Raw genomic sequence first — 24403 nt, 5'->3', positions numbered from 1 at the left:
TTATAAAACACTGACACACAAAAACACTTTACACATGCTTATCTGTACTAAAGTTATGGTTCTTTGATACAGGAGGGGCGCGATTTAATATGAAGGTTTTTTTTTGTTTTGTTTATGAGCGCAAATGAACTGTGACAATAAGCTTTACTTCAAGCCAGAAATTAATTTTCTAATGAAGAGCATAGATACTTTTAACTTTAGATGTTTTTGACTTATAATGAGGGTATGACTCCCAAATGATTTCGACGATCTTACTTATAACTTACGGTTAGGGCAATCAACCAATCAGAAGCCTCCAAACTTATTATAAAAATATCGAATTTTGGATTCAATTCAGTTCACTCTCAACCTCCGTCTTGAAACGACTGAATCATGACTGCATTGATTCTTTGCCGCCATCTTTGTTATTAAGAATCACTCAACACTCGAGATCATGACTGCAGTGATTCTTCACCGATTTGATTTACTACCGCCATCTTTGTTCAACATAATATCTCAACACTTAACAACTTTGATACAAGAGAGGTGCGTGTAAAGATGAACATTTTTTTTGGGGGGGGGGAGGGGTTATGAGCGCAAATGGACTGTAACAAGCTTTTGCTTTAAGCTTTAATTCAAGCCAGAAATTTATTTTCTAATCAAGAGCATAGATACTTTAAAAATTACTTTTGAATTTCGAAGAGTCATGATATAAACACAAGCAAGCCATTTTGATTGTTAATGGGTTAAAGATGGCCGATGTGCATTACCTATGGGATCCTTCCAAATTGTAATTTTTAATCATTAAACTGTTAATTAAAACTTTCCCCCACTCTATATCTGTGCCTAAATCAAAACGCAGATTCCATGAACAAAGCTTCTTTCTTAGAACTGCACGCCTGTGGAACTCTGTTCCGTCTGCCTGCTTCCCTCCGGACTACAACTTGGATGTCTTCAAGTCCAATGTTAACAAATTCCTAATGAACCGCCCCCTTAAGTAAACATTTCAGCAAATCTCCTCACTAACGTAATGTACTTGCAATAACCCTTATCCCTGAGTGGCTTCCGGGCCTTGATAAGTGGTGATCACTGTGTAAAAAAAAAAAAAAAAAACTTTTGGATTTAACTTTAAAAGGTAAAAAAGTAAAGTATTAAGGTTCATTTGTGCTCATGAACTTAAGACAAAACAAAACAAAAAAAAAAAAACATCAATTTTCACACGTGTCCCTGTCATATCAAAGAACAAAATTACTTGATTTACATGTTTCTATCACTGGCCACAGACATAATCAACACAGCATTTGCACTTTTTTCAAACTGTAATGCTGTCCGGAAACCAACATGTTGTATGCCTCAGTCGCAAAACAGACAAAGAATAGAAAAGAACTTCAACTCATTTGTTCTGTTGAACGACAACATTTATTTCCTCATTCTCTTATTACCGCTGTGACGCCTCTCTCATGATCATCTTCTCGAGCGTCATTCACGCCTATAACGTGATCTTGAACGTTCTTTTCATCTCTAACCTGATCTCCCTTTTAAAGTCTTTATTTTTCCCTACCGGTGACGCAATTTCGCATGCACTTGTATATAGCCGTCTGCGCTATGTTACACAATAATCCTAACTAGTGTATAATGAATATCATTTTCTATGAGCAATCAGAGAAAGAAGAGTTATGACTTTTCTTTGAAATGCATAAAACATCCAAAGACTTGCAGACAAGTTTCCCTTCACGGAAGAATCTTACAAGAAAATAAAATACAAGATATAACGGACGTGTTTCTTTTGCATTTATAAATTATTAGCAGTTCAGCCGGCTTTGCTCGGGCCCTATGTGCTGTTCATAACTTGTCCTACGTGTGAATACACTTTATGTAAGATTTCAAATGTTTAGACCAAAATTTGTCTGGATAATTTCATAGAGACCGCAGAGGTCACTTTTTTTAAACTTTGACCCCTTAACATTTATTATTTTGGTCTCAAATCAAAATACAAAGTTTTACCCATGTCCAAGTTACCTACATGTAAAATTTCAAGTCTTTAGACCCAAAATTGGCAGAGAAATATTGTAGAATCTGCAAAGGTCAACTCTTTCAACTTTGACCTTTTGGCAGCCAAATTTTCACCCCAAAACTGATTAAAATGTTTGCTGCATGTCTGAGTACCCGTTATGTATAAATTTCAAATGTTTAGACCCAAAATTGGCTGAGTAGTTTACTAGACACAGCAAAGGTCAAATCTTTTGAACTTTGACCCCCTGGCAGCTAAAATTTTCGACCCAAACCGATTAAAAAGCTTGCCCTATCTCTAAATACCCTTTATGTAAAATTTCAAATTTTTAGACCAGAAATTGGCTGAATAATTTGGTAGAGTCGGAAGAGGTCAAATTCTTTTAAATGTTGACCCCTTAACATTTACTTTTTTGGACTCAAATCAAATTAAAAAGTTTGATCCATATCCAAGTAACCTACATTTAAGATTTCAAGTGTTTAGACCCAAAATTGGCGAAGGAGTTTGGTAGAGTTTTCAAAGGTCAAATCGTTGAACTTTGACCCCTTGACAGCCAAACTTCTCGCTGAAAACCGATTAAAAAGATTTTTCCAATCTCAATACTCCTTATGTCAAATCTTGCGTCTCTAGACGGAAAATTGACAGAGTTATTTAGTAGGGAAATGTATGTACACACACATACACACATTTTCACTTCTATAGATATATAGATTTAACTGAAGGCATATCACTAAGAGATCATGGAACAGCGACCCATACATTTATATGAAAGAAAAAGCACCTTAATACATTTAAAAAAGAATAAAAATCAAAGTCAGTGTTTATTGGCCCATTTTTATCGCTACCCAATGATATACATGGGAACACTTTGACGATCTGTCAGGACTGCCAGTGCTAGGCTGGTTTTGTGAATTGCACTTGCTCACAATTGTAGACATAAGAAGCATTCACATCATTGATAACAGGTATTTCATGTTACTTAGTTATGATGCTGAAACATCGGCAGACATGTGAAAGATTATCTGAGTAATCAATTGGGATAAATGTCCGAGTAAATAGGTACAACGAGGCGTTCTATTGGTCGTATTTGTCTTGCAAAGAGCAAAGTATTTCGAGTTCTTACAAGAGGCGTTCAATAAGTAATGCTCCTGACCCACTTCCAGTTGTTTAATCTAACTGAAATATTGCATCCTCGCCTCTCCCTCAAAATCAACAAAGATCAGAGCATTCCTGGTCCCCGCAGTGTAATATTGGTTCTGTGCAGTTCTAGGAGGTCTACCCTTCCAGGCTTTGTCTTATCTTTTTGAGAAGGGGTTAGTTTATTGCTAATTATCAGGGAATGCCGACGGGGCTGTCCAGGCACGTTTTACAGTTCAGAGTGTCTATCCTCAGGGGCATTGACTTCTTAATCCTACTTTCGGCCTTGGTGTTACAGTTCTTGCAGTCGGAAAGAACTAAATACCCTCTATGGGTTATGTGGCCAATTACAGCTCTGAACTAAATGTGCTTTCTGATTTATAGGTGTTTGAAACAAGGTAGACATTAATTCTAACACATTATAAACTGTATATTGTCATATAGTAAATAACGTATGTGTTAAGATTTTATACTATCTTATATATATATATATATATATATATATATATATATATATATTCTGTTACCCTATTAAATCAATTAAGGGAAAAGACTGCAAAACTACTGAAGACAGTTCAACTCCTTGAGATGATTTTATCTGCTAGGATCGTTCGTTCATTTGACTTGTCAGATATTGTAGATATAAACATTCACATTAATGATAGGGCAAGTATTTCATATTACTTTGCTGTAGTGCATTTTTAAGTTAAGTGTAGATAGGATCAATAGGTTATATGGTATGAATGACAGCAGGTAGCCTTGCCTAAGCGATGTATGAAGGTAGACAGCTGATTGTTTTAGTCATGATGTAACAGAGTGGGGGGGGGTGGAGTTGTAGATAGCAGAGGTGGACGGGCGACTATTCGGGCTTGCGAAGATGAGTCAAAGGAAAGTCGGTCAGATGTTAGATCCAAGCAGCAATCCTGGATCCAGGTGCGCCGGGAATGACGTCAAAGGAATTAAAATGGGGAGCATAGAATCCCCAGGGATTAGGTCAGAGGAACTAACCGACATTTCAGACAATGTTTAGTGGAATGTTCTGACGTTATATGTACCAATAAAATAGAGGGAGCAGACAATGACAAAAAAAAAAGAAAAAAGAAAAAAAAGAGCGACGATCACGGGTAAGATAATCGGACACAAGTGGATACATTATCTCTCTGTCATTCTGCACACATACCCCACCTCGCGACCTCCTCCATGATGTCAGCGTTTTCATTAGAAAATAAACATTATTTTCAAATCATTTATTACTGTTACATATTATTTTAAAAGTACAAGTGCCTTTGTTTTGTGTTTATGACTATTGTGGAGGTACACCTAATTGTACGGATTTCAAACAAATCCCGATTAGGAATCCGGCTAATTTTCTGAATAATGCAACAGTGTGACATAGGAAAGAATTGAGGTTCAATTGGTTGCCATGAGAATTTTTGATTAGCTATATTCTATAGAAGGACTTTATAAACAGGAGTGCTCAAACTTTTCGTCCCACCTCGTGAGGATGTTTCAGTTAGAAGGAACTCTTAGTTAAGGAAATAGAACTCCATTAGTTGAGATGAAAATCGTTGTCTTCTCTAAGGACATTTTAAAATAACTTATCGCAAGAGAAGTATCAAGAAAACAGCTTCATTCTCGGATTCACAAAAGGTGATCAAGGCAACATAAACCTCAATAAAGGCATAAAATATAGGACAAAGATCCACTGGACCAGATGGGTGAGTACATCATGAACATTAATGATGCAATATAGAGATTATTTCGAATTTTGAATCATCTAAAAAAAAAAAATCACACATCATTTTATCGATATAATACTTTTCTTTGTTTGTCTCTCTGCTTTGCTCTTTCTCAGAAACTACTGTCTGAAAATTTTTATGGACTTTTCTTAAGATAAGGTGCAGCGAACTTAGTATTATGGTATCCATTCTATGCGCAGTTAGGAAGTAATAGGGATTAATAGGTATTAATATTAGAGTACCAATCTAACTATATTCAGCCACCAATTTGGCATAAAGCACAAGTTAACAGGCTGTAACTTTTGCCTGTTTTAATCAGGCTAAAAAGTCTATTATACTTTAGATTGTTACACTAGCAAAAAAAAAAAAAAATAAAAAAATAACAATTTTAAAACTTGTGTTTTTTTTTGTATGCAAACGATGGTGTCAGTTCACATTCAGTTGCAGATGCATTTCATGCGAAGTACTCGAGTGAGCAACCAATCACACAGAGAAGAAGTGTAAATTCTACTTTTCCTCATTTTAAAGAAACCCGAAGCTTCTACGATCGACCCTGTAGTTGAAGAAGAAGAAGTGCAATTGATCCAGAAATGTATGCAGACATGTGGAAGGTAACCCAGGTAATTGATTGCGATAAGAGTCTTCGTAAACAGATGTATTGAAGCGTTCTATTGGTCGTATGTTGTCTTGCAAAGTTCAAGTGTATTCCTGGGTTCTGAGTGCTTTGAAGTAGGTGAATATCCATTCGAATACATTACTGCATATTATTATATAGTAAATTGCTTATGTGTCCAGACATTTGTACCAGACTATAAACATATATATATATATATATATATATATATATATATATATATATATATATATATATACATACATATATATATATATATATATATATATATATATATATATATAGATAGATAGATAGATAGATATATGAATACCCGTTCACATACACCTTTCATGATAAAGAACTGGATAAAAAATATAAGAATTAAAAAATCGAGGCATAGCCAATAGATTGTGCCGTGGCCCATATGGTTAGGTCGTCAGTATTACACACTTCATGCGTGCGACGACCTGGGTTCGCGCCTATGTCGGAGCACGTCACTGATGAGATGCAGTACATCGAAACCCACTTTGGGTCTGGCGTTGTCCGTTGTTGATGCAATTGCTCAATTCTATCTAATTCTGGGTTCTAGCTTTATCATGAAAGGTGTATATGAATGGGTATTTATATATCTATCTATAATCTCCTCTTAATGTCTTATATATATATATATATATATATATATATATAATTATTACTATAATTATTTTTAATACCTAGTGTTTCATCCTTTCGGAAATCATCAATGCAGGGAGTTTTTATATATATATATATATATATATATATATATATATATATATATATATATATATATATATATTAATAAAAGAGAGAATGCATGTTTTTGTGTGTGTGAAGACACTTCTCAACCTATATACTCAACGAATTTTTAATATACAGACTTGAAATTTGGTATATAGAGTATGCAGCCACGTGGAAAACTTTTAGTCGGTTTTTATCCAGAGAAAAGGTCTACTAAAGGGGACAAAATTGAAAAATTGGTACTGGGGGGGGGGCGGTCATCGGACTTTTATCTGTCACCTGTTTCACGATAGCACATGTACGAATCGTTCACATGACAGCTTCCTTATGTTAAGAATAAGTCGGTTTGAAAACACTTTTTAAATATCATGGCAAGCTTGTTATGGTACTTGATTCACTGCCTTTAAGTTTTGGTTTCAATCTCAGTTCGAGTATTTTTTTTTTTTTATTTACATGAAGTGAAAAAACAAAATACTCACATGCACATGTCTTTCCCTTGTTTTTTTTTTTTTTACTTCATTTTTTAAAAAAGAATTTAACGTTACTTTTAATACCAGGCAACACTGGGTACATCTGCTAGTATATATATGGATTGTGTGCTGTGCAAGCTAAATTTCATGGTAAAGAAAGTCACACAGAGGTACCTTTCAGAGTTTGCGTTTTTTCCTGTGTATTCTGAAAAATATTTGAAAATGGTCATAATCTAATCTATGTAGACAGCTATTAAAAAAAAAAGGCAAAAACAAGAACAAATCGAGCACTGTAAAAGTAGCGGTCGAAATGTTTATATAGACATTTCGTGAGATCGTTTGCGTGTGCTAATTGAATAGGCTAGTGGGTAGAGCTGTCGACTATCAAACAAATGGTTGTAGGTTTGATCCCTGATTTGGGGTGTTAGTGTAGTTGCACTTTAAAATGTTTATATAAATAGATATTTGATGAGATCAGGTGCTGATTCTATGGGCCAGCCTGTCTTTGAGTGGCTTATATATATTCTGTTGCACGATTAATTAAAATGTATGGGAAAACCTGCAAAATGATATAATTTCAATTGTCAATAACACGCTACAAAAATAATGAATGAAAATTGGCTAGTAAGAAACAAATTTAGATTCGTCATATTAAATGCTATTTTGAGTCTGACTTTGAAAATCCAACAAGATAACATGTTTTATGTTTGATACTATCTAAGGAACCAATTAATAAAACAGATTTTATTTCCGAGTTCAACTTCAACCGATTATATCTTGTGTTTGCAAAGATTCAAAAACAAACTAAAATTATTCATAAGTTAAAACGAGTCACAATATTTCTGTCCGATTCTAAACTAAGGATAAAAAATCTCAGAATCTCAGATCTGTATTTAGTTCGAGACAGTACAAGGACACGCATATATAATATGCTAAATAACCAAAGACTTCAATATTTTTTGGCATAATAAAAGGTTATGATCACAAAGATTTGGCCGATTATATTTATAACCATGGGTGGTTAGAACAAACTAACCAGATGCCAAAATCGTTTAATAAACCATATTGAAATCTCTTTGAATTCTTCAGTGATAACTATCAGTCTTGACACGAGAAAACCAACCACTACGTTGTTCTGAACCATGACTGGATTAATTCTTTACTCAGAAAAAAGCTTCTCTGACTGGATTGATGCTGCCATTTTTCTTTGCCTGGAACAACTACACTTTCTATTACAAGAATGTCTTTACACTCAAGACTTTAAACTAAAAAAAAAAGGAAAAAGAAAAAAAAAAGGGCATAAAATTAGCCCACAAAAGCAGCTGATTACATGTATCTTTTGTCTGTTCATTAGCAAAATAGAGCACTTGTGAATCAGTGTGAAGGTACAAACTCCTCTGCCTTACTTCACGGGCAATGTGAACTGGAACAAATGCATATAGGACATTGCAAAGGCTGCTGCAAAGAAGATAGGTTCCCTCTATCGAGCTAGAAGACTACTCACACCTGAGAGTATCCTGTACCTCTACAAGGCCACCATTCGCCCGTGCATGGAGTATTGTTACCACATCTGGGCTGGTGCATCTTTCACTAGCCTCTCCCTCTTAGATAGAGGTCCAAAAAAAAGTTTTCAATCTAATCGGTCCCACTTTGTCAACTAACCTCCAAACCCCGTCCCCATCACCACAGTGTTGCATCTATGTACCTGTTTTACAAATATTTTAATGGAATGTGCTCTGATGAACTCGTTGTACTTGTGCCCCTTCCACATACATATTCCTGACAAACCCGCTTAGCAACAAAATCTCACCCCTTCACTGTTGAGGCCCCTATCTGACAGCATGCTTTCTACTCTAATAGCTTCTTCCCTCGAGCAGATAGACTTTGGAATTCCCTTCCTGCTACCTGCCTCCCTGACTGCACTGATATGCAGAAGTTTAAATGTAACGTAAACCAACATTTTGTTAATCTTTCCTAGGTATGGTCCAAAATAGTATCCCCTTACATCCAAGTGAAGATATGCTTTGTTAGGGGTGAACGTGAGTAAAAAACAAAATAGCGATAAAGCAGAGACATGCTCGCAACGTCTCTTCTGTGATGCACTTGATTCTGAGCGTGAGAAAGAAGAAGTGCATGTTGAAACAAGTGATTTCATTCAGATCAGCCACACTGGTGTGCTTTTGCGATCTATTAAAGATGAGTCAAACATGCGTTTTTCCTTGCGTTTAAGCACTCGAAACGTACAAACAGATAAACTTAAAAAAAAAGAAAAAAAAAAAACGTAAATTTTAATACCACATAGATTTTTTCCAGACGAGTTTCTGATATCTTTAATATCCCTTTAACTTTAAAAATAAAATTCTCTGCAGTTCTTTAAATGCTGCAGTTAAAACATTCAATCCGCTTAAAGAAAGATGCATGCAAACTTTTAATGCAGCTGTGAAGCGAGCACTTTCGTAGGGTCGCAATCGATAGTAAACAGTAAAAGTCTTATTTATATACGACTACTTCATTCAATCACATAAATTAATATACAAAGATATAATTTTATGCATAAATTTTCAGTATTTACTTCAACAGTGTTGAATTCATAGGTAGAGCTACGTAGTAAGTTATGAAAATAACTATGACAATTAAGCTACACAGAATATTCTGGGTTTCATTCTCGTGAGAATTGGTATATAAGCCTAACGAATTCTCACAAGAATGAAACACGGAATATTCTGTGTAGTTCAATTGCCATATATATTTTCATAACTTATATATATATTTTTTAAACTTATCCCAAATGTAGAAATTACTTTTAATCAGTCTAAATACCAGATTTGCTGTGGTTAGTTTTGGATCTTCTGCAAAAAATACCATGGAATACTATAGGACTGTAACACAGTTTTAGAAGATCTTCATCCCAAGCATTACCTCAGAAAGGTGAAGAGATACGTTTATTGCTTTTCCCTTCTTGGGGCATTCAGAATGCTGAGAGTATGTGTATTCTACTTGCTTACTTATAAAACTGTGTTTTTTTTTATTATTCCTCACCGAGAAATTAGAAGAAGTACAGTTGGAGATTGCGAAACCTTTGCTTCACTATAACTCCTCATTATGTAGGTACTCAATCCGTTGCCTTTACATATGGAAATTATCACTATTCTGGCAGTAAAATTTACTCATTTTGTGTTCGCCACCGGAACTTCTCTATGTGGTATACTCTTTTCCAACAACATCGGTTTTCAATACTAAACTCTTGAACAATATTTTTGTCACTGAAACATTCTTATGTGATATACTCTTCTCTAACACTTTTCAATACTAAACTCTTGAATGATGTTCTTGTCACTGGAATTTCTATATGCAGTATACTCTTCTTCAACAACACCGTTTTCAATACTGAACTCTTGAATAATGTGGTTGCTATAGGAACATCCCTATGTGGTATACACTTCTCAAACAACATCGTTTTCAGTACTGATCTTTATCACTCAATGATCTTAGCATTTCGAGTGCTAAAACGCAAGTGAAAACTTCTATTAGGATCGTCTTTTATGGATAGAAAAAGCACACCAGTCACATGTGGTTGAGACGAATAGTACAAATAAATACTCTTGATCCAGCATGTACTTGTTCTTTCTCAAGTTCAGATTCTGTACACCAGACAGAGGCGATTCTTTTTATGGCAGCAATAAGGTAAATCAAGATTATTTCCACAATGTGATTCAGGTCCTTACTCATCATGTCTGCCACAGTAAACATAACTTTCTTTTTTTTTTTAAATATTACATACACAATTAAGGCCTGACATGAATAACTGTTTTTTTTTCTTAAATCAAACAGCAATGAACCATCAAGTAATCCAAAAGTTTCAAAAACGAAACTTCTGTTGAAACCAGTAAAAATTTGGAAAGACATACACATCGTTCTATTATCAGATAAAAAAAAAATGTCGGCAGAATGATTCGTTATAAATCGTAATTGTCAGCCCCAAGAGTAAGTCACAAATTGGGAAGAATTCAACACAGAACAGATTTAAATGAACAAAACGATTCTAAGGCAAAAATTCAATGTTAACTTTCATAAAAGGTCCTGAAATTGTATTCAACAGCAAATCCGTTTATATATATATATATATATATATATATATATATATATATATATATATATATATATATATATATATATACTCCTATAAATTCGTTTTTTTTTGTGTATTGATATTCATATTATAAATCCTTTTTCTATTTATTTAAAAAGAAAATACAACTTTGTTATAAATGGGTCGTGGAATTGCATTCATCTGCAAAAGATATAGTTAATTTGCATATTCTTTTAAACATTCATTTTAATTAATTCCCTATTAGTTTTTTTTTCGGTTTTCTTATGAGATGATCATCTTTAGTTAACTATTTTGTGCAATTATATTAATGCAGATATTCTACATGATTTATACTTGTGTAATATTTGTATAAAAAGATTATAGTAAACACAAACCTCTTTCTATATATATTTATATATGCGTATATATTTGTTTAAAAAATTTGGCCTACCAAACTCCTCTGTAAGTTTTTGGTCCACAGACATAAAATTTCATATATAGGGTATTCGAACCCATGCGAAACTTTATATTTGGGTTTTAACTGGGAAAAATCGGTGCATAATTGTGTGAAAATTTAAAATAAAAATGAAATTTGCCAGGGGAAGGTCTACGACAGCATTATATATATGCATGCATAATGTAATACCTACTGGTTCATATTTTGATTTTTAGCCTTGCAGCAAACATGTCTTCATAGCTCAGGCATTAACGACAAAAGAAAAAGTAAATTGTAAGCTAAACGTTTTGGTTTCGGTTTTCGGTGGTGGCACACAAGTCATTTTTATTTTACTTCTTTAAATCATTATTATATATTGGATCCAATATAATATAATAATAAATACGAAATCTGCATTAATCAAAATATTATATTGAAGTGTATTTTACGACCGGACAATCAATACCGGGTGGCCTGCTAGTATATATATATATATATACAGGGTGACCCCCCCCCAAAAAAAACAAAAAAACAAAAGCTAAATGGAGACCATCTAGAACATATGCTGTAGAACGGAGAAAAAAAGGCCAAAGACCCTTGTGTTTTGATGTGATGTTTTGAATATAATAAACTAGTTATGACCAATGTTTCATTTCATTCAGACAAAACACTAAGAAACGGGGCCTAATTAGAGTTGGGGCCCGTTTTTTTGGGTCACCCTGTGTGTGTGTGTGTGTGTGTGTGTGTATATATATATATATATATATATATATATATATATATATATATATATACAGAAAGAGAGAGAGAGAGAATACATAAATACAAAATAATGAAGAATTGCCCGCTTCTATGGTTGGAATTATTTTCGAGCAACCTCTTTTCATGACACAAATTAAAATCCAAGCGATGGATGTGCATTCATTTTTCATGGTCATTTATGTTTTTAGGCCACAAATTGAAATTATCTGTTCATATATATATATAACAGGATTTCTTATTAGATAGAATTATATACTTTCAGTAAACTTCATTAACTTAAATATATAAGATATTTATTTGATGTACATCAGTCACTGGGGTCCCGATTTCAAATCTCATTAGATATAGCCACGCTGAACACAGAGACGACGAAACATGTATCCGTGAATATAAATAAATATAAGAGAAAGTTTGTTCAATTGACCTTAAAAAAGACCTAGATTCACCTCTACTCTTTCCATACAACTAAGATAGTGGAAATATAATTAAAAATAAAACTTTCTCTTTTGTATTTATATCAACTCAAACAAGGCATATTGCCATTGAGGCATAATAAGAGGCTATTGTGATAAGGGCCAGATTTATACTGAGGAAACAACCTAAGTAGGAAATGGGACAAAAAGATGTGCGTTTCCATAGCGTTTAGATTTCTATATGTTGGTACAATCGGAGAAATAAGGAGCAGAGGGGGAATTCCAAATGCAAGCGGTCAGAGTAAAGAAGCTATTAGAGTAAAAAATTTTCCAGCATCTGGCGACCTCTTTAATGAAAAGGTGGGATCTTTTTTTTTTGGGGGGGGGGGGGGCTACTCTGGCGGGTCAGAATTATTTCATACCTTTAGACAGATCAATCAATCATATTGTAAAATAAGCACGGGTTGCAACAGTACCGGACCTATTACGTCAAATACCCTTTTTGCACCCTGTCTAAGAAAGATAGGCTAACGTTTGATCTACCAGCCCAGATGTGGAAAAAATACTCCATGCATTGACGAATTGTTGCTTTATAGGATATCTAGGATACTGAAATATGAAAGACATTTTCTAACTCAAATTTTGTTTTTGCATTCAGGCTTATTGGTATTCTCGAACACTCATTAGCAAAACACTCAGTTAAATTCAATATTTTACCTATAATTAGAGAAATCGATTCATATAGTTTACCTATAATCAGAGAAATCGATTCATATAGTTTACCTATAATCAGAGAAATCGATTCATATAGCTTACCTATGATCAGAGAAATCGATTCATATAGTTTATCTATGATCAGAGAAATCAATTCATATAGTTCACCAATAATTAGAGAAATCGATTCATATAGTTTACCTATAATTAGAGAAATCGATTCATATAGTTTACCTATAATTAAAGAAATCGATTCATATATTTTACCTATAATTAGAGAAATCGATTCATATAGTTTACCTATAATCAGAGAAATCGATTCATATAGTTTACCTATAATCAGAAAAATCGATTCATATAGTTTATCATTAATTAGAGAAATCGATTCATATATTTTACCTATAATTAGAGAAATCGATTCATATAGTTTACCTATAATTAGAGAAGTCGATTCATATATTTTAACTATAATTAGAGAAATCGATTCATATATTTTACCTATAATTAAAGAAATCGATTCATATATTTTATCTATAATTAGAGAAATCGATTCATATAGTTTACCTATAATTAGAGGAATCGATTCATATAGTTTACCTATAATTAAAGAAATCGATTCATATAGTTTACCTATAATTAGAGAAATCGATTCATATAGTTTACCTATAATTAAAGAAATCGATTCATATAGTTTACCTATAATTAAAGAAATCGATTCATATATTTTACCTATAATTAGAGAAATCGATTCATATATTTTACCTATAATTAGAAAAATGGATTCATATAGTTTACCTATGATTAGAGAAATCGATTCATATAGTTTACCTATAATTAGAGAAATCGATTCATATAGTTTACCTATAATTAGAGAAATCGATTCATATAGTTAATCTATAATTAAAGAAATCGATTCATATAGTTTACCTATAATTATAGAAATCGATTCATATAGTTTACCTATAATTAAAGAAATCGATTCATATATTTTATCTATAATTAGAAAAATCGATTCATATATTTTACCTATTAGTAGATAAGTCGATTCATATAGTTTATCTATAATAAGAGAAATCGATTCATATAGTTTACCTATAATTAAAGAAATCGATTAATATAGTTTACCTATAATTATAGAAATCGATTCATATAGTTTACCTATAATCAGAAAAATCGATTCATATAGTTTACCTATAATCAGAGAAATCGATTCATATATTTTATCTATAATTAGAGAAATCGATTCATATATTTTACCTATAAACAGAAAAATCGATTCATATAGTTTACCTATAATTAGAGAAATTGATTCATATTTTTTACCTATAATTAGAGAAATCGATTCATATAGTTTACCTATAATCAGAAAAATCGATTCATATAGTTTACCTATAATTAGAGAAATCGATTCATATATTTTACCTATAATTAGAGAAATCGATTCATATAGTTTACCTATAATCAGAAAAAGCGATTCATATAGTTTACCTATAATCAGAAAAATCGATTCATATAGTTTACCTATAATTAGAGAAATCGATTCATAAAGTTTACCTATAATTAGAGAAATCGATTCATATAGTTTATCAATAATTAGAAAAATGGATTCATATAGTTTACCTATAATTATAGAAATCGATTTATATAGTTTACTTATAATCAGAAAAATCGATTCATATAGTTTACCTATAATTCGAGAAATCGATTCATATAGTTTACCTATAATTAGAAAAATCGATTCATATAGTTTACCTATAATTAGAGAAATCGATTCATATATTTTACCTATAATTAGAAAAATCGATTCATATAGTTTACCTATAATTAGAAAAATCGATTCATATAGTTTACATATAATTAGAGAAATCGATTCATATAGTTTACCTATAATTAGAAAAATCGATTCATATAGTTTACATATAATTAAAGAAATCGATTAATATATTTTATCTATAATAAGAGAAATCGATTCATATAGTTTACCTATAATTAAAGAAATCGAATCATATAGTTTACCTATAATTAAAGAAATCGATTCATATAGTTTACCTATAATTAAAGAAATCGATTCATATATTTTACCTATAATTAGAAAAATGGATTCATATAGTTTACCTATAATTAGATAAGTCGATTCATATAGTTTACCTATAATTAGAGAAATCGATTCATATATTTTACCTATAATTAGAAAAATGGATTCATATATTTTAACTATAATTAGAGAAATCGATTCATATAGTTTACCTATAATTAGAGAAATCGATTCATATAGTTTACCTATAATCAGAGAAATCGATTCATATAGTTTACCTATAATTAGAGAAATCGATTCATATATTTTACCTATAATTAGAAAAATGGATTCATATATTTTAACTATAATTAGAGAAATCGATTCATATAGTTTACCCATAATTAGAGAAATCGATTCATATATTTTATCTATAATCAGAGAAATCGATTCATAAAGTTTACCTATAATTAGAGAAATCGATTCATATAGTTTACCTATAATCAGAGAAATCGATTCATATATTTTATCTATAATTAGAGAAATCGATTCATATATTTTACCTATAATTAGAGAAATCGATTCATATAGTTTACCTATAATAAGAGAAATCGATTCATATATTTTAACTATAATAAGAGAAATCGATTCATATATTTTACCTATAATCAGAGAAATCGATTCATATAGTTTATCTATAATTAGAGAAATCGATTCATATAGTTTACCTATAATCAGAGAAATCGATTCATATAGTTTACCTATAATCAGAGAAATCGATTCATATATTTTAACTATAATAAGAGAAATCGATTCATATATTTTACCTATAATCAGAGAAATCGATTCATATACTTTATCTATAATTAGAGAAATCGATTCATATAGTTTACCTATAATCAGAGAAATCGATTCATATAGTTTACCTATAATCAGAGAAATCGATTCATATATTTTAACTATAATAAGAGAAATCGATTCATATATTTTACCTATAATCAGAGAAATCGATTCATATAGTTTATCTATAATTAGAGAAATCGATTCATATAGTTTACCTATAATCAGAGAAATCGATTCATATAGTTTACCTATAATCAGAGAAATCGATTCATATATTTTAACTATAATAAGAGAAATCGATTCATATATTTTACCTATAATCAGAGAAATCGATTCATATAGTTTATCTATAATTAGAGAAATCGATTCATATAGTTTACCTATAATCAGAGAAATCGATTCATATAGTTTACCTATAATCAGAGAAATCGATTCATATATTTTAACTATAATAAGAGAAATCGATTCATATATTTTACCTATAATCAGAGAAATCGATTCATATAGTTTATCTATAATTAGAGAAATCGATTCATATAGTTTACCTATAATCAGAGAAATCGATTCATATAGTTTACCTATAATTATAGAAATCGATTCATATAGTTTACCTATAATCAGAAAAATGGATTCATATAGTTTACCTATAATCAGAGAAATCCATTCATATATTTTATCTATAATTAGAGAAATCGATTCATATTTTTTACCTATAATTAGAGAAATCGATTCATATAGTTTACCTATAATTAGAAAAATGGATTCATATAGTTTACCTATAATTAGAGAAATCGATTCATATAGTTTACCTATAATTAGAGAAATCGATTCATATAGTTTACCTATAATCAGAAAAATCGATTCATATAGTTTACCTATAATTAGATAAGTCGATTCATATATTTTAACTATAATAAGAGAAATCGATTCATATATTTTACCTATAATTAGAGAAATCGATTCATATATTTTATCTATGATTAGAGAAATTGATTGATATCTTCTTTAAAGTTATTTGCTCAAATGAAAAAGCAACTTTGTTTGTTGAAGCATCGCTTTCTGCACACACACACACACACGTCTATTTTATATATATATATATATATATTCCCCCATTTAAAATCCAAATATAAAGTTTTGCATGGGTTTGAATATCCAATATATCAAGTTTCGTGTCTGTAGACCAAAACTAACAGGGGAATTTAGGCAAAATTAAAAAAAAAAAATGAGTATTATTGGAGTCCACACTTTGTGATAATTCTCCTAAAAATAAAAATAAACTGAAATTCTACTATTTTTAAGCGATCACGTGTAAACAGCCTGAAAAGAAATAAAAGAAATAAACAAAAATAAAAAAAACAATATTTTAAATTTTCGAGTGGGAGATCATTTTTCCATGCAAAAATTTAACATAACATGATCACCCACTTCCTGGCTACAAGGTGGTAATAATCACCCATTTCCAGACCAGATAGCATATTTAAAGATATAAAAATGCTATCTGATCTGGAAGTGGTCATCATTGCATATAAAATTTATATGCAAAATTGATTCCCTGCTTTAAAAATATATACTTTTTAAAATTTCTTTTTATTAACTTACTTTCAGACTGTTAGCAATGTAATCGTTCTAAAACATCAGAATTTAATTTTTGTCAGGAGAATTAACACAGGTTGCAGCGCTGATAATCCCTAAAAATGTGTGTGCATCTTTTTTACCTACGTATATTAAGCATTTTTTCTACATTTAGCCCTTTTTTTACATGTATTTAGCCCTTTTCTATATGCATCTAACCCTTTTCTAAATACATCCAGCCATTTTCTAAATACATTCAGATATTTTCTGCACATCTAGCCATTTTTTTTTTTTTTTTACTTACATTTAGCCATTTTCTACATGCATTTAGCATTCCTATATTATTTAGCCATTTCCTGCATGCATATTCAATAACGTCCTTTTTGGAGATGGAGTATCGCCTATATTTCAGAACTTAAATAGGTGAAAAAAAGTACTTATGCAGAATCTTTATCGTCGGCATGTTCCGGACAGGTCACAGAAACTGCCAGAAAATGACAAATGAAAACTTTGTGCGTTTTTTTTTTTTAAAACATTGGCCAATTTTTAAGGTGTTGAACGAAACTTAGTTTTTAACCCAAAAGGATAACCAATGCTTAAAACATTATCAAACAGTTAAAAATTCAGAAAAAAAAAAAAAAATGATAGATATAATTATACACGAAAACAGACATCATATGGTAATTTAAATGAAAAAAGTTACTTGTGCAGTTTACTGACCATTCTGAAATATAACGTTATTATTTAGAAAGCCATTCTTAATAAGGACGGAGGAGGAGGGGGCCATGTAACTATTTTGTACTTTCGCTTAGCAATTTAATGAATAAAGATACTGTAAAAACAAGATACCATTTTTTAATTGTCAGCGGTTACAATTTTATTGGCTAAGCGTTTTGGCAACTTCCGGTGGTTTACATAACGGAATATGCCGACGATAACATGGCCCATACTCTGTATAAGCACCAAAAAAATATTCGTATTTGTGTTTATAGATTCTCAAGCTCTTAGCCAGCTCAGCATTTTCAAAAGTTATACAACGATCCGAGGCCTCAAACCTTTATTTGCTGGAGTATAGGCATCCTCGTCTTTAACACTGCAACTGCAATGTGCCTTATGACCTTTTCTTCACACCAGTTGTGCAGAAAGGGGTTTCTGGAAACTCAGACAAGCTGTACCCGAGACAATTTTGGCTAAATTGTTGGAAGGGATCGTTTTTCAGTTCAGGTTGCGGTATTATGGAAGAGGCTGACAGAAGCAATGATCAGCTACAGGCACAAAAACAGTTCAAGGCAGCGCTGGATGTATCATGACTACTGATCTTTTGATAAGTACCCCCTCGTTTGAGCAGCAGAGGATGTGTGGGGGATGCATTTTGGTGCAAATATCATCAAGCAGAATTTAAACATGCATTTCAAGAAGTTCTTCCATCCTAGTGCCAAGTCATGGTATCTGTGGAACCCAGCAAGAGATGTACCATAGTTGTTTTTATCTTATTAGAAGAAATGCAGTATTCTCTTATCTGTGATTCTGCTTTGTGGACCAACCTACCATTAAGCGTAAAAATCTACACGAGTATTGTTAATAACATAGACTGTAGACTTCAATATTTATCTCAACGATAATAAAAATAAAAAAAATTCACTTAAATTGCCACATGATAACTATTTTCGATTATAATCATATCTTTTTTTTTTTCTAAATTTTTAACTGTTTGCTAATGTTTTAAACTAGTGATGGGACGATTCCAATATTTTTCTCGATTCTGATACAATTACTGATTCCGTACTAAACTCTCGAGTCCGATACAATTACCGATTCTGATTCTTTATAAATCTCTAAATATTTTACTATAAAAGTGTTATTTTGTCCCAATTACTGTAAAAACACATCTTTAATGTGCACATATTTTCTCAAACGTGAAAACACATTTGTGAGGATGTCATCTAGAGATTTTAGTCTTACTGGAAATTTAAATCAGTAAATGTTTATTAGTTTATTATTACTACAAGCAGTAGAAGATGTTTCTTAAACCAAAATCAAATAAAAAAGATAATTAAAGGAATCGGTTTTGGCATTGGAAAATAGGCACAAATTTTTCCGATTCTAATACCGATTTCGATACCCCAAAAAAGATCCAATTTTTCTGATTCTGATTAATCGTCCCAACACTATTTTAAACATTAGGTATCGTTTTCAGTCAAATAAAAAAAAAATTAAGTTTTGTTCAGCACCTTAAAAATTGCCCAATGTTTCCAAAAACACAGTTTTTATTTGTCACTTTCTGAATATTCTTTTGAATAAAAGAAGGGATTACGTTTTCGATCGAGTTTGTCATTATGTTTGTTCGTATACAGCCTATTGCTTGACCAATCGTTACGAAACTAGGTCAAGATATGCGTCATGGTCTAACTTACAACTGATCTAAATTGGGTATATTTAGATCAAAGGTCATGGTTTGGAAATGATTTAGGGTTTGTTTATCTTAGAGACTCACTACTTGACCAATATTGTAACCAATGAAGTCTCACACCTTATATAATCTTGACCTTGATCTTTGACCATGACCATGAAATTTAGGTAATAGTAAATTTGGACAGAATTTCAACTCCCAAATTTTCGAAATTATATGTATGGATATAGTTGTTGTTAATAAGAGCAATTACCCTACAGAATTTCAGCCTTTTGAGTTATCAACGTTTCCATAGCATAACTTCAAGAATACTTCATATAATCTGGAGAAGTATGGCTCAGATAAGACTTTAGCTCATCATTACCGTTTTAACTTATCTTCTTGTTCTATTTATTTTTCAAAATAGTCAGAATTGAACTTTCTTTTGAAAATTATAAAAATACAGTAACATTTTAATCCAGAAATAAGAGAGACAATCACTTTTCAAGAATGCTTATTGAAAAATCAAAAATGCTATATGACATGTTTAAAGGAAAATCTACTGCATAAGCAAACATTATATATATATATATATATATATATATATATATATATATATATATATATATATATATATATATATATGTATATATATATATATATATATATATATATATATATATATATAAATATAAACATGTAAACACGCGTTAGAAACTCTAGTATGTATTAAGACATGGGGAAGGGGTAAATAAATCACGATGCTAAACATGTATAAAAGAAAATCAAACAGTATAAAATTCAATGAAATCTCAATTTTCAGCAGACGATAAGATGCTAAGAATTCACCATTTCCTGGGAAAATATTTTTTATCATAATTATATTGATGTATTTGTTTGAATTTTCACAGTAATCTTATGGTATCATATGTATTTCGATGCACTATAGACTCGTCAGATAGGTACATAATACTTTGTAATTCACTCAAGGAGTAAAGTAATAGAATCTACAATGGCGATAATGTATTGCTGTAATACAATCTTATTCTTTTTCTTTTATTACATTTCTTGGCCTTTTGGTCAAGATCAAAGTGTAGTAGTTGGCCATGTGCCTAAGTTTTTTGTTCATCGTTAATTTTGACTGTATTTTTTAACATGAATAAAAGATTTAATATCTCAAAGTGTAGTATCTGTTCCGGCAGATACTACAAGCTAGGACTAGCTATGACTAGCAAAGACCAGATGTGGGGGCAACCCCACATGCCTGACCTTTAACCAGCTCCCATTTCCCACCTCTCGGGAGCTGGTCCCCTTTTTCCCTTCCCCCTCCCTTCACTCCTCACATTAAAAATTGGCCTTGTGCCTAATTTGCTCGGTGGGGGAGCAAATAAATACCATCTGTTCCGGCAGATGCTGCAAGCTATGACTAGCAAAGACCAGCTATGACTATCAAAGACCAGATGTGGGGGCAACCCCACATGCCTGACCTTTAACCAGCTCCCATTTCCCACCTCTCGGGAGCTGGTCCCCTTTTTCCCTTCCCCCTCCCTTCACTCCCCACATTAAAAATTGGCCTTGTGCCTAATTTGCTCGGTGGGGGAGCAAATAAATACCATCTGTTCTTCAGATGCTGCACTTCATTTTCTTGTTCTCTTTCGGTGGAGGAGAAATCCTTCACGACTGAGACAATTTTTATTTTTGTACCTTTTCTCCACGTTAAAAAACGACGCTGGTGTCTAACTCTGTCCCGTGGGGAGGCATAGTAAATAGGTACAATCTTATTCTTTTATTTGAACATATGTGGTTGTCTTATACATTTATACATCTTTGAAGACATAGTAGGTAGTTTATTTATTTATAAAAATATTTTAAAGAGATTAATTTTGTTAATTTATTTGTGTTTTTTCTTCATAGCTTTGTTATATATCAGTGAATTAATTGAACACTAGGATAAAACATTTTTATTTTTGTTAATCTTTACTCCTTTTAACAACATTATCGATGAAGTCTGTCATCAAAAGTAGAATGGATTATATTGGTTATTTGTTAACAGTTAATAGTAAATTGAAAGATATTAAGTGAACAATACGATGAATTAAGAGTCATTATTTCTCTTCAGTGGATACTAAACGTAACAGAATTAAAGTTCTTAATATTTCTAATTACAATTTCTCTGAAATTAAAAAAAAAATGTGTGAGAAATATAAACTCCTGACATTTCAATTTATATTAGTTTAGATTTTTTTAAAATTTAAATTATTAAAAATTATTTAAAAATTTTAAATTCTCAATTGAATAAATCTAAAATTATTTCAGAATTTAAAAATTTATATTTAAGGAACCTCAAATTCCAGAGCATTTAAAAGAATCAATTTAAGGAATATAAAATTATTTCAGAAATATAAAAAAAAAAAAAAAAAAATTAAAGTTAATGAATGTCAAATTCGTAACATTTCAATCTGTGTTATTTTAGAATTTAAAGATTGAAATTTAAGAAATTTGAAATTCCACAGCAGCTCGGTTAACACGATTTTCAGAAAATATTTTTTAAAAATATACAATTACTCTATTTCTGAATGAAAAATTTTACTTGAATACATCTAAGTTTCTTAACACCAGGAATTCATGGCCCTGTCGGTGGGGCATTAGAATACACCGACTGCCCCCCCCCCCTGCAGAGGGTAAAAGTCCCTCAATGGGGTTCCTGGATATGACCTTAAACTATATCCAGTGGTGAGGCCCCAGCTTGCGGGTTTTGGGGAGTGTGGAGCCACCTTTTAATTACCATTGCTCCCAGGTCCACTCTGACCTGGAGTGGTAGTACCTGTTAGGGTTCCAACTTTGGGTTAAATAGAAACCGACGTGAAAACAACAAATATATTCTATTAAAAAATTTTTTCTTCAAAATCTTTGGATTCGGCATTAAATAACCCAAAAAGGGTTCATATGCCGTAAAACAAAAACAACCAACCAACCAGGAATTCTTAGAATAAAATTTAAGGAATGTAAAATTCTTCATGTTATTACATTCGAGAAATCAATGTTGCTTATCTCCCCTGTGCATTTTTATTGAAACCCTTCATTATTTTTTGACTTATTTTTATATATATTTTTGGCACTTCTGCATTACACGGACAGCGTAATTTTTTTGGTGCTTTTTTTTTTTTTTTTTACATGGTAGTCATCACTTATCAAGGTCCGGAAGCCACTCAAAGATAAGGGTTATTGCATGTATGGGATAATATCGTAGTAACCGTTAGTATTGGAGATTTGATAAAGTGTCTTACTTAAGGGGGCGGTTCATCAGGAATTTGTTTATGTTGGACTTGAAGACATCCAAGTTGTAGTCAGGTGGGAAACAGGCAGACGGAAGAGAGTTCCAGTGGCGTGCACTTCTAAGAAACTAAACTATCGCCAGGTGGCACTTCAACCTGATTCAAAAGTGACAATTAGTCGACCAAGTTTCATTCCATTCAAATTGTTTATTAATTTAAAAATTAAAACTATAATATACACAACTTTGTCGACCCTTCAACAGGTGCCACACAAAAAAATTAAAACTATATTTTGTTAAAATGACAATTTTACTTAAATTTAAAAAATGTTCCGAAAAAATAAATCCAATGTTACTCTCATTCGAAAAATGTTTAATTTAAATTATTAAATTGTTCAGAAAAAAATCCAATTTTACTTCAATTCAAAAAATTTTTCGTGTATGTGTGAGGGGAGATATTCAGTGTTGACTTAATTCCAAAATTGTTTAATCAAAACTCTATTTTCCTATGCAGATTTTTCAATAGATGTTTTGGTGCTAGGTATTTTTTAAATACTATTTTCAAGTTTAATTAAAGTTTTATGATATCTGTTTTTATTAAATTGTAAGGTTAAAGAACAGAATAGGTACAACCCCCCCATGTTAAGAATGGCTTTTTAAATAATAACATTATTTCAGCACGGATCAATAAGTGCACTAGTACCAATGTTTTTATAATTATATATTAATGCATTTTATACAATAAATGTTCTGGTTTTTAAATATTTTTGTGTTTGGAAAAAAAAAATTGTTTGTTATTTCTTTGCCGTGTTATTTGACCAAGAAGAACTTGGAGTTATCGGCCCCTAACAATGGCGCCGTCCGTGTAATGCAGAAGTGCCATATTTTTTGTATGCGATTTGTTTTTAAAGCTGTGATGTCTTTTGTAGTAACAAATATGGTAGTTTTGCTTGGGGATCATGTTTTAAGTTTGTTTGCTTAATGAAATGGTGAATTCTCAAAATGAAATTAATTAAAAATGGAGAATTTTATTCCCAGCATGCTTTAAGCTGTAAAAAGAATAAGAAGAGAAGAAAAATCTAGCAAACTATTCTAAAGTCTAATACCTTTTTTGGGGCGGTGGGTGGGAAGGTTAATTCATTCCAATGAAAATAACTGCAGGAGGCGATTCTGATTTTTTTT

The 24403-nt window shown here is 31.5% G+C and overlaps 1 protein-coding gene across 20 annotated transcripts in view; it reads right to left on the bottom strand.

Moving 5' to 3' along the window:
* The window catches only part of LOC145283718 (complexin), a 665844-nt gene that overhangs the window by 19422 nt on the left and 622019 nt on the right, over nucleotides 1–24403 (bottom strand). For 5 of the 20 annotated variants that reach the window (XR_013868719.1, XM_080132765.1, XM_080132762.1 and 2 more), the window contains one exon: nucleotides 6886–6916. The exons of the other annotated variants lie outside the window; for them this stretch is intronic. The gene's annotated coding sequence lies outside the window, so the exon portion shown is untranslated. The remainder of the gene's footprint in view (nucleotides 1–6885; nucleotides 6917–24403) is intronic. 20 annotated transcript variants of the gene reach the window in all.

Source organism: Euprymna scolopes, chromosome 8, assembly GCF_053919585.1.
Source record: "Euprymna scolopes isolate OS-2025 chromosome 8, ASM5391958v1, whole genome shotgun sequence".
In the NCBI taxonomy this organism is placed as follows: domain Eukaryota; kingdom Metazoa; phylum Mollusca; class Cephalopoda; order Sepiida; family Sepiolidae; genus Euprymna; species Euprymna scolopes.
The sequence above is the reverse complement of the archived record's forward strand: the minus strand, read 5'-3'. Positions and strand labels throughout refer to the sequence as shown.